Source organism: Adiantum capillus-veneris, chromosome 20, assembly GCF_014529385.1.
Source record: "Adiantum capillus-veneris isolate H3 chromosome 20, ASM1452938v2, whole genome shotgun sequence".
Classification (NCBI taxonomy): domain Eukaryota; kingdom Viridiplantae; phylum Streptophyta; class Polypodiopsida; order Polypodiales; family Pteridaceae; genus Adiantum; species Adiantum capillus-veneris.
Window position 1 is genome coordinate 53,223,227 of NC_140950.1, and position 19,617 is coordinate 53,242,843.

The window sequence follows — 19,617 nt, forward strand, 5'->3', positions numbered from 1 at the left end:
GGTCTCTTTAGCCAATACATCCTCCAAGCCGAGTGTTAATCACTTGTATATATGCACGACTTGATCCTTTATAAGTCTCTCCTTTACCTTGAGTATTTCATACTTGATGAGTGGGTATGGGAGAGACTCATGATGCAATGTTTCTGTGGTTTGCTTTGAAGTGAGTTGGGCTACATTGGCAGAGTGAAGGATCTGCTGCTCCCACACCATAGCCTCTTTCCAAATATCTGCAGTCTTTGATTCTATATTGATTTTGAAGGCCTTATCTACCTCGGTGATGAAGCTATCTATTGGCCCTTTGTTCGGAGTCTTGCTCAGCTATTGAAGATTCTTGGGGCAATGAAGTGAGATCAACATCTTCCTCTAGTTGCAAGAACTCTAGTGCTCTAGATCCTGGTTGCATCATGTTTGGGAGTCCTTCAAGAACTTTATGTTTCCCTTTCAACAACCTTCTTTAATAATAAAGGAGAGCAAGATCTCTCTCCCTGCATCTGCTCTAGCTTTAGCTTTAGGTCTTTAGTCTTGTTTTCTAGTGGTTGATCGGCTAGGTTGGAACCTTGCAGTGTGAGCACTTGCGAATTGGCTTTAAGTTTGTCTAATAGCCCGTTTTGATCCTTGAGGTGGGCTTCAGCTTGGGCGGCCTGGAGGTTTTCTACCTAGAGTTGAGTCTGTAGCCACTGGGCATGTGCGTTTGTGTCCAAGAGAGTAGCATTTGCCTCTTGAAGCTTCTTCTCTTGGGCTTCACTAGCAGTTGTAAGTTGTTCCGCTAATTCTATCATAGTCTGCAATTCAACCAACTGCTTGGTATTGGTCTCCTTCAAGCTAGTCATCTCGGATTTGGATTGCTCGTGTAAAGTGCTATACTCCTCTACAAATGCATCGACTACTTCAATTCTTGCTACGAGATTTGCATTGGCAACCTCGATTGGCTGCCTGAACTCCTCAAAATCCCTTGGTAGACCTCTTTCTTGATCAAAAGCTTCTTTTTCCCATTTGATTCTTGCAGCCCTCTGTGATGGTTCTTCAAGACCTATTGTTGTGAGCCTGCGAGATCACTTTGGCGGTCAACAGAAGTTAATAATTATAAGGAAATAGTGGCTAAAGGGGATGGCTATGAAGCGAGCACAACTAGGCGAGAAAATGATCAATTTTGCAAGTTTGCAACAAAGCCAGCGAGCAAAGCCCTTAAGGTTCTTTCACACACACACACACACACACACACACACACACACACACACACACACACACACACAAAGAGAGAGTACTTTAAAGTTGAAATGAAATAAAACTAGATGAAATTATACCTTTTCACAAAAATGTTGCGCTGTAGATGTCAAATTGAAATAAAATTAGATGAAATTATATTTTTTTCATAAAAATGAGCAAATGATCAATTTTGCAAGTTTGCAACAAAGCCAGTGAGCAAGGCCCTTAAGGTTCTTTCACACACAGAGAGAGAGAGAGAGAGAGAGTTGAAATAAAATAAAATTAGATGAAATCATATCTTTTTCACAAAAATGTTGCTATGTAGATGTCAAAATGAATTAAAATTAGATGAAATTATATTTTTTTCATAAAAATATTGCTTTGGGTGAACATATTGAAGAACAAAGATATTCTTAATTTTAAGCCCTTGCAAGATGGACATAAATAATAGACACGTTGAAGAACTAAGATATTCTTAGTTTTAAACCCTTGCGAGATGGACATAAATAGTCGTCACAAAAACCTTTGAGCCTTGAACCTGCTTAGGTTCGTTTGGCCTGTGTGAGCATATCATGCACAATATTGGGAGCTATTTTCTTTGGTGAATATGCATGCTAACGTGCACATCTTGACCAAGAGTTATCAGGAACACATAGTATAAGTGTGAACATGCAAGATATATTTTCTTCAAAGAAACACGTTCTTGAAATTCCTTGCACGAGCACGATGGATTCTTCCGAACCACAACATCAATCAGCTCTGGATCTGAATCCGCCGAGTTCCACACCTTCAGTTTGAACACCTCTTCAATGCCAATCTTCTTCACCACAATATCTTCCACATGCATTCTTCGACTCAATGCATAAGTTACTTGTGTATATGCAAGCTTTGACACACCTGGTCTGTAAGGAAGGCGTTGTCTCTCCTCTACATTTGGGTCACTTGTCAGTGGGGTTGTGGCATCAATGACTGCCTGAATTTGTGTCAACGGAAAACCAAAGTCAAATCCTCCAACCACTAACTTCTTTGCCTCTACTATCTTCATGTGTGTCCCTTTTACAATCGGCCAAAGTGTGGGAAGACTACTAGGAGCATGTAGCACAACCTTACTAATGTTCCAGCAATGTCTGACATCTGTGTTGCAAAAATAGCAAAACTTCTCCTTCTTTAATTGGACCATCTGGTGGTCACTCCAGAAGCACGGTGCTATCTCACCCCCACGAACAAGTACATCACATTTCTTTCCAAATGCTCAGTTGCTATACTTGATCCTACTCGCCATCGGCACTCTCCTCAATGCCCACATGGTGGGATGCACTTCCACCTCACATGCCTCAAGATCATGCAATAGGCTTTCAGCATTGTCTCCTACTTTGCCCTTTCCATGAGCGATAGCTTCTTGTCTATCTACTGTGACATAGTTGTACTCCGGATGATGGTTGCACCTTGCTTCATCTATGCTGTCCTCTTTATCCAGTGACCTCTTGACCCAAAGGGTTTTCTTTTCACCTTTAAAGTTGATTCGTTGCGAAAACATTGGAGTCTCAGAAATTGCATCATCCACTACCTTTGTAGTTTCAACCGGTGATGTTGTTTTGGCCTGTCGTGATATTGCTCTATTGATCAACACCTCTAGAGTGGGCCCCGTTCCAATCAGTTTCCCCTCAAAGAAAGCAAGATGCCTTGCACATTGAAAGTACACATTGACAAGGTTGGTGATGCATGCATCTTACATAATAATTTTATGTTTATACCCCTCTCTAGCGAGCCATGAACCATGCTTAGATTCTGAAAGATTAGTCCTTGGCACCAGTGCATTGGCTATGGGCTCATTGTCCACAAGCACAAAATTGCCCCAATGACTAGCCCTGTGATGCCACCAACCAAGCCAACACTGAAGCTTCTGAATTGAGCTATCCAATGCCTTCCCTATTGTCCACCATGCCCTTATTCACCTAAAATGCTCAAGTGCATCAGACCTAGTAGATGCATTTCTCCAGCTCTCACACATGGCTAGATGGGTGGCCCTAAAGGGTGATGCAATATACCGATCTGTATGAATTATGAGGTTTTCCTTCCAATGGAAAAGGCAAGATCTCTCTCGGCCGACCATCTCTTTCCATCATTGAACACAGCTCTCATTGCACGCCAATTTGCACCTGCTTCATCAGCCATGAACCCTGCAAATTGCGGTTTTCTACCACCATGCTCTACACCACCTTTACTAAGTTCTCCCAGAACATAATTTGCACCACCTTGTCCTTCTCTCTAAACTCACAAGTGGCAATTGTAAGAAGCTCTGCAACACTGCACAAACAAGGGTGAAATGGAAATTAGCCACAAAATTTACATCACTGAGCTAGGTCAAATCAATACTTACAAGTGATCATAGACATGCGCCCCCATGGTATGCCAGCCACCCTCAATTCTGTGCACGTGATAAAAACAGACCCAAGATTGCCTAAGCTCACCAGTACCAGCAATGTCCATCCTTTTCACTATGCTAACCCCTGATCCTTCACCGGTTGTGGACATTTTGAATTGAAAGCATCTCTCGTCCCCTGAATTTGCTTGTAGAGGGAATCGAGAACCATGAAAGAATTCAAAATGACATTTTGTCTTCAACTCAAGAATTGCCTCAAACCCATCACCTGCAGGTCTATTTGCTCGTCTACTTTGCACTACCATTTGTTTCAACTTGTCAAGTAGAACCATGATAGATTAGCACAAATCAATGTCAAGTTGTCAAGAGTAGTACAATTAGTTGAACCTACTTCTTAAGGTTCACCAATGCGTCCGTTTCTCTTGACATCTCTCTCAACTCCTGCTCAGACATAAACTCAGATGGTCCCTTGTCTTGATCTGTGAAAGCACGAAGTACCATTTCCTTTCCAATTATCATTTGTACTCTCCTTGGCCCCTCACTATGATCCATGCTAACAACCTCAGACACAAGCTTACGAACATTCTTGAGTGAACTCCTGCACATTCCTTTGAAAACATCATGAGAGTGTTCCCCATAGTGGATAAAAAGTCGAGAATGTGATGTGCCTTTGGGCATAAAGTAGTAAGCAATGGCAGGATATGTCCCAATGCAAAGAGGGGTAAGAAACACTATATTACCAAAGCTTCCGCAAGCATAGCTACCAAGTATGGGAGACTTAAGAAGTTGACCACACCAATGAAGCTTGTTGGCTGATCCTGTCCTTGCAAAGAATGGACAACGCTCATTCACACATTTCAGTGAACTACCACACATGCTTTTGCAAACAGTCAAGTCATTGAGGGCCCTTGTCTGAGTTTGAGGTTTGGTCCAGAGGTTACCATCGTACTTCTGCTCCATGCCCTCCATTTGACATCCATCCACCAATTCAAAGATTGTGTTATTTGGGATTTTTGCAGGCAGCTCACGCACCCTCCCCAACAACGTGCACTTTGCTATAACTCTATGGAGAATGTTATTTGGAGTCAACCGTCTGACAATCTCAAAGGATGATATATTAGATGACAAATCATCATCCTCCACTTCAATTGGCTCTACACTACCCAAGGTCAGATTGTTAAAAAGTTTGGAGTGTTGTCTCTAATTTCCTCCTCCAAAATAGTGCACCAAACAAAAGAAATAGGTCAACAAGAAATCCAATAAATCATGGATTTACAAGTGTGTACCAACTCACATTGGGGAAAGATTGGAGGCACCAAGCTCGGACTCTACTTTGGTAGAATGTAAGCTTGCAATATTGTATTGTGACAAATCACAAATGAGAAGAAAGTAGCTATCATCATCAAGCCCTAGTCTCCTTTGCAAAACAGACACTGGTTGCAGAACCCCATCACACTCTGCCAATACTCGCAACTGAACCGTTCCAATTTCAATGGAGCTTGCTCGAGAGACCAGATTTTGATGCATAGATGAGGTAGAAACAATTGCTACCCCATCGAGAAAAGGGACTTCAACTGCAGCACCATTGAGGTGTAATGGAATTGGCCTATTTAATTTGAGAGTAGCGGAAAATAAAGAGAGTACTTTTGAGAAATGACTTTGTGAGCATAGCGGGTGAACAGAATTGAAGGTAGCAACATAATCATAACAATTAGTTAACTTGGCATGATTATGTTGCTACCTTCAATTATGTTCACCCGCTATGCTCACAAAGTCATTTCTCAAAAGTCCTCTCTTTAATTTCCGCTACTCTCAAATTAAATAGGCCAATTCCATTACATTGGTATCAGAGCATTTGGTTTCTCTTTTCTTGCTTAAGAAGAGAGGTCCTTAAGTAGCCTATAAATGGTTGATGTTGTTAATTATATTAGGGTAAGTGGAACTGGGATCTAATATCGGTTTTGTTGAGCCCACTATGTGGGGGATGGTGCACACCTCGGGAGCTTTGGACTTAATAATGGAGTCTTTTTAGACTTGCCTACGACTTTACCATTATTGAGCCATAAGAAGTCCTAAAGGAGCTAGCCCTTGGCAACTCTGCTATGTTAGACCTACTCCTCTACTCTCTATAATTAACCACTTCGAGCCGTGGGTGTAGATACTTAAGAGCCAATTTTCAAAGGCTAAGAGGAGTGGCAACTAAGGTTTTGAATTGCCAAAGCATACACTAAGTACATACATAAATTTTGTTAACATGGCTGACAATAATCAAGAGAGTAGAATGAACATTGATAGCTTTGATTTTGCACATGAAGGTGCTAATGATGATGCTCCCATGTTTGTGAATTATCTCGTTACTAGGTTGTAGCAAGCTATGGGCAACCCTGCTTTGCAAGCCAAAGTTACTCAACAACTTTGTGCTTATGGAATTTCCTTTCCTCTCCAAGAGGAGAGAGAGCTTAGGAGGCCTCTTGAAGAGACCCCCAAAAGAAGGCTCTCTCCCATTCGAGAGGAGGAATCCAAAGAGCAAGAAAGCAATGAAAGTTTAAGTTCCTCTGAAGATGTGGCTCCACGAAGACGGCAGTCTAGACGATCGCCCACTCCTCCCAAGAGGAAAAGATCAACACATAGTCCTTCTCCTCATCACTCTGAAAGGCAAGAGAGGAAACAAAGGAAGAAAAGGGGTAGGAAGAGGTCACCCTCTTCTCCTTCTTCTTCACCTTCCTCCTCTTCCGATGAAAGTTATGGCTATTCTCCTATAGAATACAAGAGGGGAGGACACCGCAAATCATTTCCTGCATGGCGAAGGTCACAAAAGCTAAAGAAGTTCAAGGAGGGAGGAAAGAGTATTTCTTTTCTCACCTATGATGGCACCTTTGGTGCTACCGACAAAGTGTTGGCCTTCATCCAACAATTTGATGCGGCCTTTGGAGACGAGGGCTTCACAGAGTCCTCCAAGCTACGCCATGTAGCTATGCACTTCCAAAAATCATATCGTCAATGGTGGGCTAGCCTTCGTGGCAATGGTGAAGCCCCAAAGACATGGAAAACTCTACGAGATTCCATCATGAAGCAGTTCCTTGCAAGTGATGCAAAGGACAAAGTTCTTACCGAATGGCGTAGCTTGAAGCTTCTCTCTCATGAGTCTATCCACAAGTATGTAGACAAGTTTTGGGATTTACATCTCAAAGCTACTGTCTTTCAAAAGATAGACTTTGCTGAGAAAAGGAAGCAATTCTGTGCGGGATTACCTGAAGAGATGGCCGAATACATCAACTCTCAGTGGCCTGGTACTATTAGCAAAGTAATCCATCACACCATGGTTTCTTCACGCATCAATTTCCATCAAGGGGCTAGACGTAATGTCAAGCCCATGGAAAACAAAGATAAGAATGATGCAAAGGGGAAATCCAATGCTCAAAATAATTCCCAAGGCACTTCCAAAAACAACAATCGGTCCAAGGAGAAGGGAGTTTACAAAGGTAAAAACAAACTCTCTCTTGAAGAGCTTGAAGCTTTTCGCAAGGACCATAAGTGTTTCAAGTGTGGGGAGCAAGGACATGGCTATCGTTCTTGCCCCAAGAAGAATACTCGCAGTGAGACTCCTAGAGCTTCCACCATCAAAGCTCCAAAAGAGGATGCTCATTGCAAAGGATCATCACTTTCCTATGCTTGGGGAAAGGTAACAGAGCATGATGCCTTCATCTTGTTTGACCTTGGCTCTACTCTTAACTTCATATTAATGGAGTTGGCCACCAAGTTGGGCATTCAAGCTTTTGAGATGGGAGATATAGTAGTGGCTGATGCAGCTTTCAAGGGACAACAAGCCTCCATTACTCCCTTGATTGGGAAGTTGAGGCTTCATGTCCAAAGCTATGTTGACAAGGAATACTTCTTCATCTCTCCTCTCCAACATGAGGATGTTATCCTAGGGGCACCATGGTTTGATCGCATGGCTGCCAACATGAAGTTCCCTGAAAGGAGAATCTACTTCACCTATAGGGGAAAGAACATGTATATAGATGCTAGTGAGCGTGGTCGCACTATTCCACTTGTAAATCCTCTTTCTTTTGATAAGTCAATGAAGAGCTCAGTTTCTGCGTACATGATTTTTGTCAAAGAGTCTCTAAACGATACTAAGGTTTCATCAAATGTAAATGGTAGGAATCAAGAAGAGTTAGACTTGTCTAATTTTCTAAAAGAATTCCAAGATGTGTTTATCGATGATATCCCTATGGACTTACCTCCAAAACGAGGGGATGATGACCATCATATTGAGCTCCTTCCTGGAAGCTCACTACCTAACAAGCCTCCTTATCGAGTCTCACAAGCTCAACAAGAGGAGATAATGAGGCAAGTACAAGAGCTGGTAGACAAAGGGATGGTGAGGCCTAGTTCCTCTCCCTTTTGTTCTCTAGTCCTTTTAGTGCAAAAGAAAGATGGTACATACGGTATGTGTGTGGACTATCGAGCACTAAACCATATCACTATCAAAAATAGATTTCCCGTACCTCGGGTAGAAGATCTGTTTGATAAGCTACAAGGATCGACCTACTTCAGTAGGATTGACCTTAAGAGTGGCTATCATCAAATAAGGATAGTGGATGAAGATATCTTAAAGACCGCGTTTCGCACAACGTTTGGTCCTTATGAATATCTAGTCATGCCTTTTGGCTTGACTAATGCACCAGCTACGTTCAATCGTTTGGTGGAGAAAATTTTTAGACCATACCGCAAATTCACTGGAGTGTTCTTTGATGATATCATCATCTACTCCAAGTCTTTGGAGGAACATAAGCAACATCTCCAAGTGATTTTTCAAGCATTGAGGGAGAACAAGCTTTTTCTCAACCAAAAGAAAAGCGAATTCTTCCTTCAAGAGATTCAATACTTAGGTCATATTATCTCTAAAGATGGTATCCAAATGGATCCATCAAAGTTAGAGGTAATAAAAGCATGGCCTAACCCATGAATTCTACATGAGCTAAGAAGCTTTGTTGGTATGTGTGCATACTATAGACTCTTCATAGCAAAGTTCTCTCAAGTAGCAAGACCACTACATGACTTAACTAAGAAGAACGTTAAGTTTGTGTGGACTGCTAAGGAGAAAAATGCTTTTGAAAAACTCAAAGACAAGCTTACTTCCCAACCAGTCCTCGTGCTTCCGGATCTCTCAAAGCCATTTGAAGTCCAATGTGATGCTTGTGGTGATTGCCTTGGAGTAGTTTTGCTTCAAGAAGGGCATGCCATAGCATATGAGAGCCGAAGGCTCAATATTGATGAGAGAGTCTTGGGCATTTATGAGAAAGAGCTTTTAGCTGTTCTACATGCCCTAGACACATGGAAGCACTACCTATTGGGGACTCCATTTATCCTATGAGCCGACCACCAAAGTCTCAAGTATTTCATGACGCAAACCAAGCTTTCCGACAAACAAATGAGGTGGGAAAATTTTCTTTCGCAATTTAATTTCCATATTGCTCACATAGCTGGTAAGCACAATCAAGTAGCCGATGCACTTTCACGACGACCCAAAGTTAATGCGGTGTCTATAGCTACTCACAATGATCTATCATCTATGATAGATGAGTATGCTACTGACCCTGACTTTAGAGACATAATGTCAGCCCTTGCTTTGGGGAAGAACGAGGAACCATTCACCTTGCAGGATGGTTATCTTCTCCATGGCAATAGGCTATGTGTTACCCATTCCCTTCGTGAGAAAGTTATGTATGAATCCCATGCTCATCCATATGCGGGGCATAGAGGTATTCAACCTACTCTCCGAGGAGTAGAGACGTACTTCTATTGGCCTACCATGAAAGTGGACATACAAGAGTATGTTTCAAAATGTGTAGTATGCCAAAAGACCAAGTATGATAGAGGGAAGAAACCTAGATTACTCCAGCCATTGCCTATTCCAAATTCACCATGGGAGAGTATATCCATGGATTTTATCTTTGGATTTACCAAGTCTATCCATGGGAATACAGGAATATGGACAATAGTTGACGGGTTTAGCAAGCAAGCACATTTTATTCCTGTCAAAAAGACTATTAAGGCACATCAAATGGCAACTCTCTTCATATCTCAGATTTTCAAGCACCATGGATTACCCACATCCTTCGTGTTAGATAGAGATCCTAGAATGACTAGTAATTTCTAGAAAGGTCTCTTTGAAAATCTAGGAACAAGATTGAATTTCTCTTCGGCCTATCACCCACAAACGGATGGCCAAAGTGAGATAGCCAATCTTACGATACTCGATCTACTCAAGACTTATGTTATCGAAGTAGATCAACGCTCACAATGGGAAAAATACTTACCTCTTGTAGAGTATGCCTACAATAATACTGTACATACTTCTACGGGAAAAGCACCTTTGAGATCATTGAGGGAAGACCTAAAAGTCCCTTTCTTCTCAAAGTACATGGGAAGATCTTCGCCGCCCTGATGAGTATAGCCGTGACCTACAACAATCTTTTCAAAAGATTAAGGAGGCTATATCCATCTCTCAACAAAGGCAAAAATCTGCTGTTGATAAGCACAGAAGAGCCTTAATGTTCAAAGAAAACGATTGGGTCTTACTCAAGTTTCCTAAGGCTCGATTAAGGCAAACAACGGGCAAAAATCGTAGGGGCCATCAAAAGTATTATGCTAAACTAGCAAAAAGATACTATGGTCCTTTCCAAATCTTGAAGCCCATCAATGAGACGGCTTATCAACTCAAGCTGCCCAACCATTGGCTCATACACAATGCCTTTCATGTAAGCCTACTTAAGCCCTACAAAGGAGAGCCACCAACTGAACCAATTATTGAAGACCCTCTCGAAGTTGAAGACCAAGAAGAGGTGCTACAACCCGAAGCTGTCCTTCGGCATGAAGACAAGGTACTACGACATGGTAAGATTATCCGACGGTATCTTATTAAGTTCAAAAATTATCCTTTTGAAGATGCTAGATGGATGCAAGGAATACAACTTAAGGATAGTATGAACCTTGTCAATGCTTACAATGCTACAATAGAGTAAGCAAATGTACAAATTTCTTTTAAATGACTCATGTTTTTGTCTTATAAGACTAGTCCTCTTTTTAATTGTGCACAAATTTAATTAGTATGCATGCTTAGAATCATGTTTGTGATGACGACGTCTCTCAAACACCAAGTAGAATTTGTCACTCTACTTTAGGAGAATGAAATGGACTAAAGAGCAGACATACTTGCGGCAGCTATGTCTCCCAAGAACCCAAATGGAGTAGTCATCCGTCTTGGAAAGATGTCGTAGGGTAAAAAGGGATCCTCTACCCGCTAAGTAAAATTGACTAATGACTAAGGCTTTATCTCTTCTACCTCATAGTCGAGGACGACTATGATTTCAAGAGAGAGGTAATGTCCTAAAATCTAATATCTAACCAACCCAAATGATTTTCTCATATTAAATTGATCACTTAATGCGGGAGAATAAACGGGAACAAGTGTTAAGATATAGATATGTGCTTATAGATCTATCTCAACACGGGGCCAATGGTAAAGGGGCCCAAATGAGAGATGTTCTATCAAAGAGCATGGCTAACCAATGGAGCATAAGACCTTAGGGGTAGCTTCATTGAAGACCTCCAATAATGTGTGTAAAAGTCCTTTGAACCTTAGGTAAGCTAGGGCTGAGCTTGAGGTGGGACCCCGGCCCAAGTTCGAGGTGCTTGTCGTACTTGAGGTGCTTGTCGTGCTTGAGGTGCTTGATTAAGATGCTTGAGGTGCTTGACCTGCTACATGCTTGAGGTGCTTGACTTGCTACATGATTAAGGTGCTTGAAGTGCTTTGTCATGCTTGTGGGAACACCCCTTAGTTCAAGTGCTTAGTCATGCTTGATGACTAAGGTGCTTGAGCACCAAAGGTCAAAAGAATCTCTACAAAGAGGGGGGCCCTTTTCCTAGGGGCTAGAGAAAGAACACACACCCACACACACAAGGAAGGCCCAAGCTTGAAGAGGCAACAGGGATACATGTCAGGCCCCTACCCATGTTACCTTCATGAGATGCTTGAATCCTATTGGCTAGGCTTCAAAGGGGTCCAATGATAAATTACTTGAATTATCTAATTGTTTTTTCATTTATCAAGTCCTCTCTCTCAAAAGGGAAAGGGGGACACTTGTCCCAAGCCTACACCTATTGATAGAAATGGCCCCAGCTTGTGATTGGCTAGGCTTGGCAAGAGCCAATGAGCTTCAATGATGAGCTAGAAGAGGGGGTCGACCTAGCAAGAAGGGGGGTTGCTTAGGGGGTATACTCACCCACACACACTCACAAGCACTCTCATTGTGTACTATGCAAAGTGCAAGAGCTCCCTCTCCTTCTCCAAGCAAGTAGAGGTTGAGAGCCTACACCAACACTCTTGGCTATGGAGTGCAAATCCAACCAAGAGCCATGCTTCAATGCTTAAGCTTGCCATCTCCTTCTTCTTCATTACTATGCTATTATGTATGCTAGCAACAAGAGTTATGATAAGTGATGAACTAATTCTTTCTCCTACGAAATTTTTCTTCTTCCTCTTCCCTACCCTCATTCCCTGCTAGCTCTCTCCACCTTCAAAGGTGTTTGAGGTCTTGGGATTGAGGCTTGGGATAGTTAAAGCTTTCTTCAAGTTTATGTTATGATTGTGATGCATGAAGCTTTCCATCTTCATTGCATCACCTAGGTCACAAGGAACACAAAGACTGTATTGTAACAAGTCTCTCTTAATGGGAGAAATCATAATACAAATGCCTATTGGAGGGGGGACCGGGTCCACATAAATCCGGTCCTCAACTGTTGTCATGTTCTCTAAATTCTCTCTCTTGCAAAAGTATTGTTCATGCCAAGTTAACTAATTGTTATGATTATGTTGCTACCTTCAATTATGTTCACCCGCTATGCTCACAAAGTCATTTCTCAAAAGTACTCTCTTTAATTTCCGCTACTCTCAAATTAAATAGGCCAATTCCATTACAGAGGTCTCCCAAGAAGATTTTGGACGTGCACCTATAATCAAATATTTAATTTTTTGCATAAAAATGAAAAAATTAATTTTAGAAAAACCAGCGAACAGGCGAGTGCTCCAAAAAATACACAAAATTCACTACATGCCTCTTAAAATACACTACATGCCGCTTAGACGACCAGGGACCCGCTATTAATTAAGGCAGGTCAAGTAATTAAAGCGGCTATATTAGGCCGGTGGGCTGTCTAGGGGTGATGCATAAGAGGAATCTAGTTGCACAGGGCTACGTACATTCTATGGAGGAGGGAGTACAACAAAATGAAGGATCTCGTGAGCAAGGTACGACATCCCCTGAGTGATATCGTAGGGCAAGGCCAAGGAGAACTATAGAAAAGAATTGCAGGGAATTCAAGAGGAGGGGCAAAGAAACGTGGCTACCCAGGGTGATCATTTGACGAAGCAAAGCTCAAACCAAAGTAGGCAAACAAGTGGAGATTGGGCGGGGCAACCAGAAAATGGGTTGAGATGAAGAAGGCATTGCTCATGCCATGCAACCCCCTCAAGGCTTTTTCACCATGTAGCAAAGTGAGTCAGCCAGCATGAGTTTTTTTGCTTTTTCAAGTGCGCTCAGCGTACTTGAACAAGCAAAGAAACTCATGCTCAAATTTTTAACGTTAAAACTCAACAAACTCAGCATGCTCGATTTTTGAAAGTGCATGTCGGCCTTCAATCAAACTCAACCTTTACTCACTAATCAATTTTTGAGGTTCTGAGTCGGCCTCATCCATGAATGGATCTGAGGTTCTGAGTTGATGCTTTGAGGTTCTGAGTCAGCCTCATCCATGAATGGATCTTTTATTGCATTACTCAGACACACACAACATGGGAAGTGACCATCTTCTTCATAATCCATGGATTTGTGACTGTTTTGGAGGTCCTCCTCAGAAGAAAATTTCATAGCCGGAGAATATTGCCACAACCAGTTGCCATCGTGTGTACCTTAGCCTTCGTATACTTCTCTGCAGCATGGCTTTTCCTGCCTCCATTAATTCGAGTGAGCGTAGGTTCGCATATCTCAGATGACTTTAACCACATGCAGAATGTAGTTATGGATCTCTTGAGCAGCTGGTAAAGAGGGTAAGTTATCTATTTATGGTAGGCTCTATTAAGATCACCAGACTCCACTGGTGTCGAACGGACATCCCGGACGTTTTTGTAGTCTATCCACCTTGGAAAGGCGCCATGGAGCAGCGAAGGGTTGTCCGACATTAGGTTTTACCTGTGACCTTCTTCCATTGTCTTGATGCCTTGATGACTTGGAGGTTTGATGCCGATGAAAATGAGCTTGGGTGCTTGAGTGTTTGATGATATGTGTTTTTTGGTCGTAGTTTTCTTTTGCTCGTACCGATGCATCTATTGCCAGCTGTAGGAATTTGAATGGGCCGGCTACAATGGACCAGTTCTCAAAATTCCACCCTATCTCAAAAATCCTCCCTGTTTTAATTATATTTATAGTGGAGCCGCCCTGTTTTAACTATAGTAGAGACGCAGTTCTCTAAAAGCCACCTTGTTTTAACTATATTTATAGTGGAGCCACCTTTTTCGTGATGATGGGTCAGACTCAACTTTGTGATAGGCACTTGTGTGTGGGGGGCAATGACTTTGTGACAATCACTTGTGTGTGTGGGCCAATGGTCTTGAATGACTTGACAAGCACTGTGTGGTTAGATTTGGTATTGTCGTGTTATACTAACTAGATGTCATGGGTGACAAGGTCAGTTTGCATAAAAGCTAAATTGCTTAGTTGTTGAATCCAAACTTCCAATGGTTAAAAAGAGGAAAATTTTACAGGCTACTAGCAGAGCAAGTAGCTCAAGGACCTCCTCAAGAAGGGGTGATTTTCTCAGTAGACTAGATCAAGCTACCACATCCCTCCAAGGAAGCAGTCCTGACCACGAAGCTGAAGTGTCCCCAGAGAAGCATGCCGACTCTATTGATGTTGTCATGGAAGAGATTCCTAACCCATACCAAGCTATGGGTGTTGGGATCCTAGACCAACCTGTTGTTGGAATTGAAGACGGCTCAGGGGATCAGGATGAATTTGCCGAAGAAGCCCAAGAATTAGTAGCTGCTAGTGTAGCTGGGCCTGACCAGGCGGATGACGATGGTTAGTCTAAGAGTGTCTCCTGTTAGGAAATAAGACATAGCTAAATAGATAATTGAGTAGATTACTTAATGGAGAGAGACAAATTTATATACACGAGATTATAGTGTAGAGAGAGAGAGAGAGAGAGAGAGAGAGAGAGTACACACGATATACGTGGTTCACCCAATGTGGGCTACGTCCACGGGAAAGCAGCCACTCAATGGCTTTGGTACTTCAAAACAAGAAGTAGTTTACAAAGGGATTATACCCTTAATGGAGCTCCCGCCTTGCTTCACTCTCACCACCTCACACTCACCTTGTTGCATCAACTTCACACTATGAAATGTGTGTAGAAATGGCCTCCTTTTATAGGCCAAAAGGGTTGCCCTCTCTTATGAGAGACAGCCATGTGTAGCCGCCCTTGTGCGAATAAGTCCAAATCGGACCCTCCAATCCGCCCATGTGTGGCCGCCCTTGAGAAGACAAGTCCGCTTTTGAATTCGGCCACCGGCCACCGGCCATTGACTTCCGACCACCGGCCATTGGCCATAATATTCCGGCGAAAAAAAGTCTCGGGGGCCTCCGTCCCCGAGGCCTTTAAAGTTGCCCTTGATTCTTGTCCGTGAAAATTTTGGTTTCCGGTGAGTGATTTTCCTTCACGCACGATGGCTTCTCCTCATAATGGGGGCCTTACAAATGTGCGCTTTTACCACAGAAAATTACAAGGGTAAATCAAGCTCCATACTTAACAATCTCCACCCAGACCACTACCTTAGACCCGACCACCACAGGAAAGAAAAAGATAGAGATCTATGGAAAAATTTTGGACACTTCAATGCCATATGCATTTTTGGAGAGGATCAAAGTGAAGCACGTCCAGCCACCCCCTATGGTCCCACTGTGCAGAATGCTTCCAACCGAGGCAATTAGTAAGATTAGCCCACTTACAGAGAGGACTGTGTCAATGTGCTTCAAGAAAATGGGTCGCTATATTCCCAGCAAAGGGACCTTCGCCGTCAGTATCTATGATTTAGAGGGAGAACATACTTTGTTAATAGATGCAATGCATGAGATCTGGGATGATGGTAATGAATTGAAGCAGAGGTACGAGGAGGAATTGCTTCAGAGCGAGGAGTGGGGTCCCTATCTTACAGGCAAAATTTTGCATATCCTGGATGGAAACAACAGACATCGAGCATGGATGGCTTGCATAGCTGAGGGTAAGATCATATTTAGCCATTTTGAATTTCCTATATAGCTGATTGTAAAACTTGTATTGATTTGTCCTCAGCACAATCCTCTGGAACAAGCAAGCACTGTAGTGTTTTATGCAATTTTCTAGAGTTTAGGAAGCAAGATGTTGGAGAATTACTTTTCTCCCTGTCACGCTTAAACAAGTAAGCTCCATTGGTCTTTTATAATTATTTTGATTTACTGTGAATGAATTGACTTTGATAAATTTATTTTTCTTTGGTGTTTGTCTGACATAGGATAAATGAGTTTGCCTTTGTGCCAACCACATTTGGGGATAGACTCTTCCAACTTAGGAAGCTAGGTGAGTCTAACAAGAGCACACTTTTGTCCTACCTGGAAGAAGAGGACAAAGCATGCATGGAATCAGAGATGAGTATTCAAGGTGGTCGGGGTAAGAAGAGTTGGTTTTCATTGCCCATTCAAATCATGACCTGGCTAATCTTCAAGGATAACATGGAACAAAAAATTGAAGATCAGTCAAAGGGGCTTCTTATTGATGACAAAGGTAGCCGTGACAAGATTATAAGGAACATGGAGACACTTTATCGAGATAAGACATCAAACTTTGCAAGGATTGCAGACCCGAGCAATGGGGAGCAGTATTAGAATGTTGTGCTGTCACTACCTTGGCATGAGCCATCCACCCACATTGCCACTGAGGAGAAACTGAACATGATAGGATCATCAATGATTAGCGATGCTAATAAAGCTCAGATTGTGCGCATGCTGGACAACCACAATGCAAACCAGAGAACTTTGGAGGGACTCCCTAATGACAAAGCTAAGGTTCGTGATTGGCTGCATAAGTATTTCTTTTGGTTGCAATTGGCAGACCATGGTCGTATACTCATACAAGAGATAAGGGAAGTCAATCATGTGCCTCCGCCTCCTGAATCTCGTTGGAACTCATACGTACAGCTATGTAGAATGAGGTTCTTTTGAAAGGCTTTCAAGACTAATGAGGGGTGAATAAAGTTTTCTAATGAGCCTGATCTTCAGCCCGGCCTGAAGACAGCTGCATCTGTTTGATCTCTTGTAGATGGCTCCGAAAAGAGCATGCTAAGAAACATATAGTAGAAATACCCTGCCATGGAGTACGTTTGGAAATAGGTGGACCAGCCAGTTTACATGTACCAAGATGTGAAACTTGGTAGGGTAAGTATAGCTCTTTGATGATTCAATGAGCTCCTCTTGCAAATAATGTTGTCATGGACCATGACAAGTGCACATTTAAGGTAGCCTCTGAGTGAGGTGGAGACAAGGCACTGCCCTTGGTGGATGGTCTTGCTTGGTCAATGGGCACCAAAGGAGGAGTTAGAGTTGTATGACATGCACAAGACAGAATTTCAGATGGGGACAACAAAACATCAAGAGCGAGGAGGGAACTCAATATCTCACTTTGCCTCCACTGGGTCAGCAGTATCTAAGAGTAGTGGCAAGAGGCATCCAATGCCAGTAAACCTCGACAAAGAAATAGTTAATAAATACACGGCACAACAGCAGTCTGAAAGGGAAAGGACAACCGCCTTAGGAGCGTCCAGTAGCAAGGGCACTTATGTTCCACCTAAATTGAAACCAGTAGGTAAGGCTAAAAGATAGAAATGTCTTTGGCACTATCAAATATGTGTCGACGCCTAAAAGAAGAGTTGCGTGCAGGCACTGTGTTTTGCTTTCATGTTTAGGTGGAGGACTTGCGAAAGGCAATGACTAACCCAATCGAGAGTAAGGAGCTGACCTCTAGCGTATCTGAGGCACTCAATATTGTCTGCAGTGTAGGGGGGGTTAAAGGGAAGCAAGTAGACAACTGTGTTGATCTAATAATTGCCGACTTTCCCTCTAATGTAGCGGTGGAAGGATTTTCCCAGAAGAAGGTTTTGGGTGGAACAGGCTTGGCCCAATAACATTTGAGAGCACTTTCAAACTGGCAGACAGAGCTCTACCTTTCTGACTTGGGATATCTAGTTTGCTTGTATCCACTGGAGCAAGGCGTGTCTATTGAGCGCATAGCCACCAGATTGGGGTTTGCAATGTTTCGACGACAGATTGTCCATTGTACTCCACCAATTGGAAAAAAAATCGGGCACATTGCCATGCATGTGAGTCTCCCTCCATTGTCATGCATGTGAGTCTCCCTCCATTTGGTTTTGGTTGTTGTTTGTGGCCAAGTATTGAGTGATATATCTACTTATGATTTGGAGTGGTTGTGCTTTTAGGTGTCTTGTTTAATGCTATCGGTCTTTGTGAGATCATCCACCCCAATCACAACTCTTGATGTACATGAGGACTAGCTAGCAAAGATGGACCTGGGGGAGGGTTTTCAATCAGCAAAGGACATAATGGGTAAAAGCATGGAATAGTGGTTGAAATAGCTGTGTCCATGGACACCTACTATCAAAAAATTTGGCCTACAATTAGACATGAATTCACATAAAATTTAGATGATGATAAATGTCAATGGATAGCTCTTAAAAGTTACAATCTAGAAGTGCAATCACTAGTAAATTTTATTCTAGTTTGAAATGTTTATTTCACAAGATTGTTTTTGTGATATGCTTTATAATCGCTCAAATAGCATTCCACCTATTCGTGCTTTCACCGTAATATATGATGTGTAGGAACCTAATTGATGCTTTGAATCTATGCATAGGACTTTTAATCTTGAAAGAATGTGCATGAAGGTAACACTGTGTAATTTTATGGCTGCTCTATCATTCAGGGTTCCCCTTGAGGATATTTCAGTACGCAAGGGAAAGCCTTGGTGAGGTGGGTCTCAGCGTGGTGAGAAACTGGCAAAGTACATAATATCCTTGTTTAGTTACATTGAATACACAATGCTCGACCTCTTTGCAGGCACCGGAACGTTTGGGTTGGCTTCTGCCTTCATGGGTCGCCATGTTTTGATGTTTGAAGGAGATGACCAGATCTATTCTAGACTACTTCTTCCTTATCAAAGTATTGAATTGTAGTTGACATGTTGGAAATGTTTTTCATTGGTATATGGTTGAAATTGTTGTGTACACATAAGGCTATATGCACCGGATTTGTTCTAGACTCCTTCCTTATCGGAGTATTGAACTATAGCTGACATGTTGTATATTTTGCATTGGTGTTTGGTTGAGATTTTGTGTTCACATAAGGCTATATGCAGATTGCAATGTTGGATTGAGTCTACTTTGTGCATCAGGTTGAGAATTTTTTTGAAAAAGTTGTAGTGTTGTGCATCAGGTTGCTCAAGGGTAATTCAATTAGTTTCCTGTTGAAGAGTGGTGTGGCTATTTGAAGCATCAAGTTGTAGCTCCTCTTTGATGAAAATGGGTCACGGTTAGAGGCTTGCTAATTTCTGCATACATGCATATTCTTGTCAATGTAGAACCTGGCCCTTCATCCGACGATGGTTGGGGAACGTTAGCTTCCTATCCTCACCCAGGAAGCAGAAGGAATTGGCTGGAATTTTCCTTTCCTCACCCCTTCACTAAGACTCGAGAAGAATAAAATACTACCTGACAAAACATCACAAACAAACACTAGCTGTTAAACTTCAACCGACTCCTACATGTTTGTCGATTATGTAGTCAACCTCACCTGTCTCAATTGTGACACTACGACTGATTGTTGTACGAATTCCAGTTGTTTCTCCTCCATAGGATGCAT

At 42.3% G+C, this 19,617-nt stretch overlaps 2 pseudogenes; one reads left to right on the forward strand and one right to left on the reverse strand.

The window, feature by feature from the left end:
- Positions 1 to 1,748: 1,748 nt before the first annotated feature.
- On the reverse strand, positions 1,749 to 2,488 carry LOC147432517 (uncharacterized; annotated as a pseudogene).
- An 11,835-nt stretch (positions 2,489 to 14,323) lies between these two features.
- Positions 14,324 to 18,323, forward strand: LOC147432518 (uncharacterized; annotated as a pseudogene).
- The last annotated feature ends 1,294 nt before the right edge of the window (positions 18,324 to 19,617 follow it).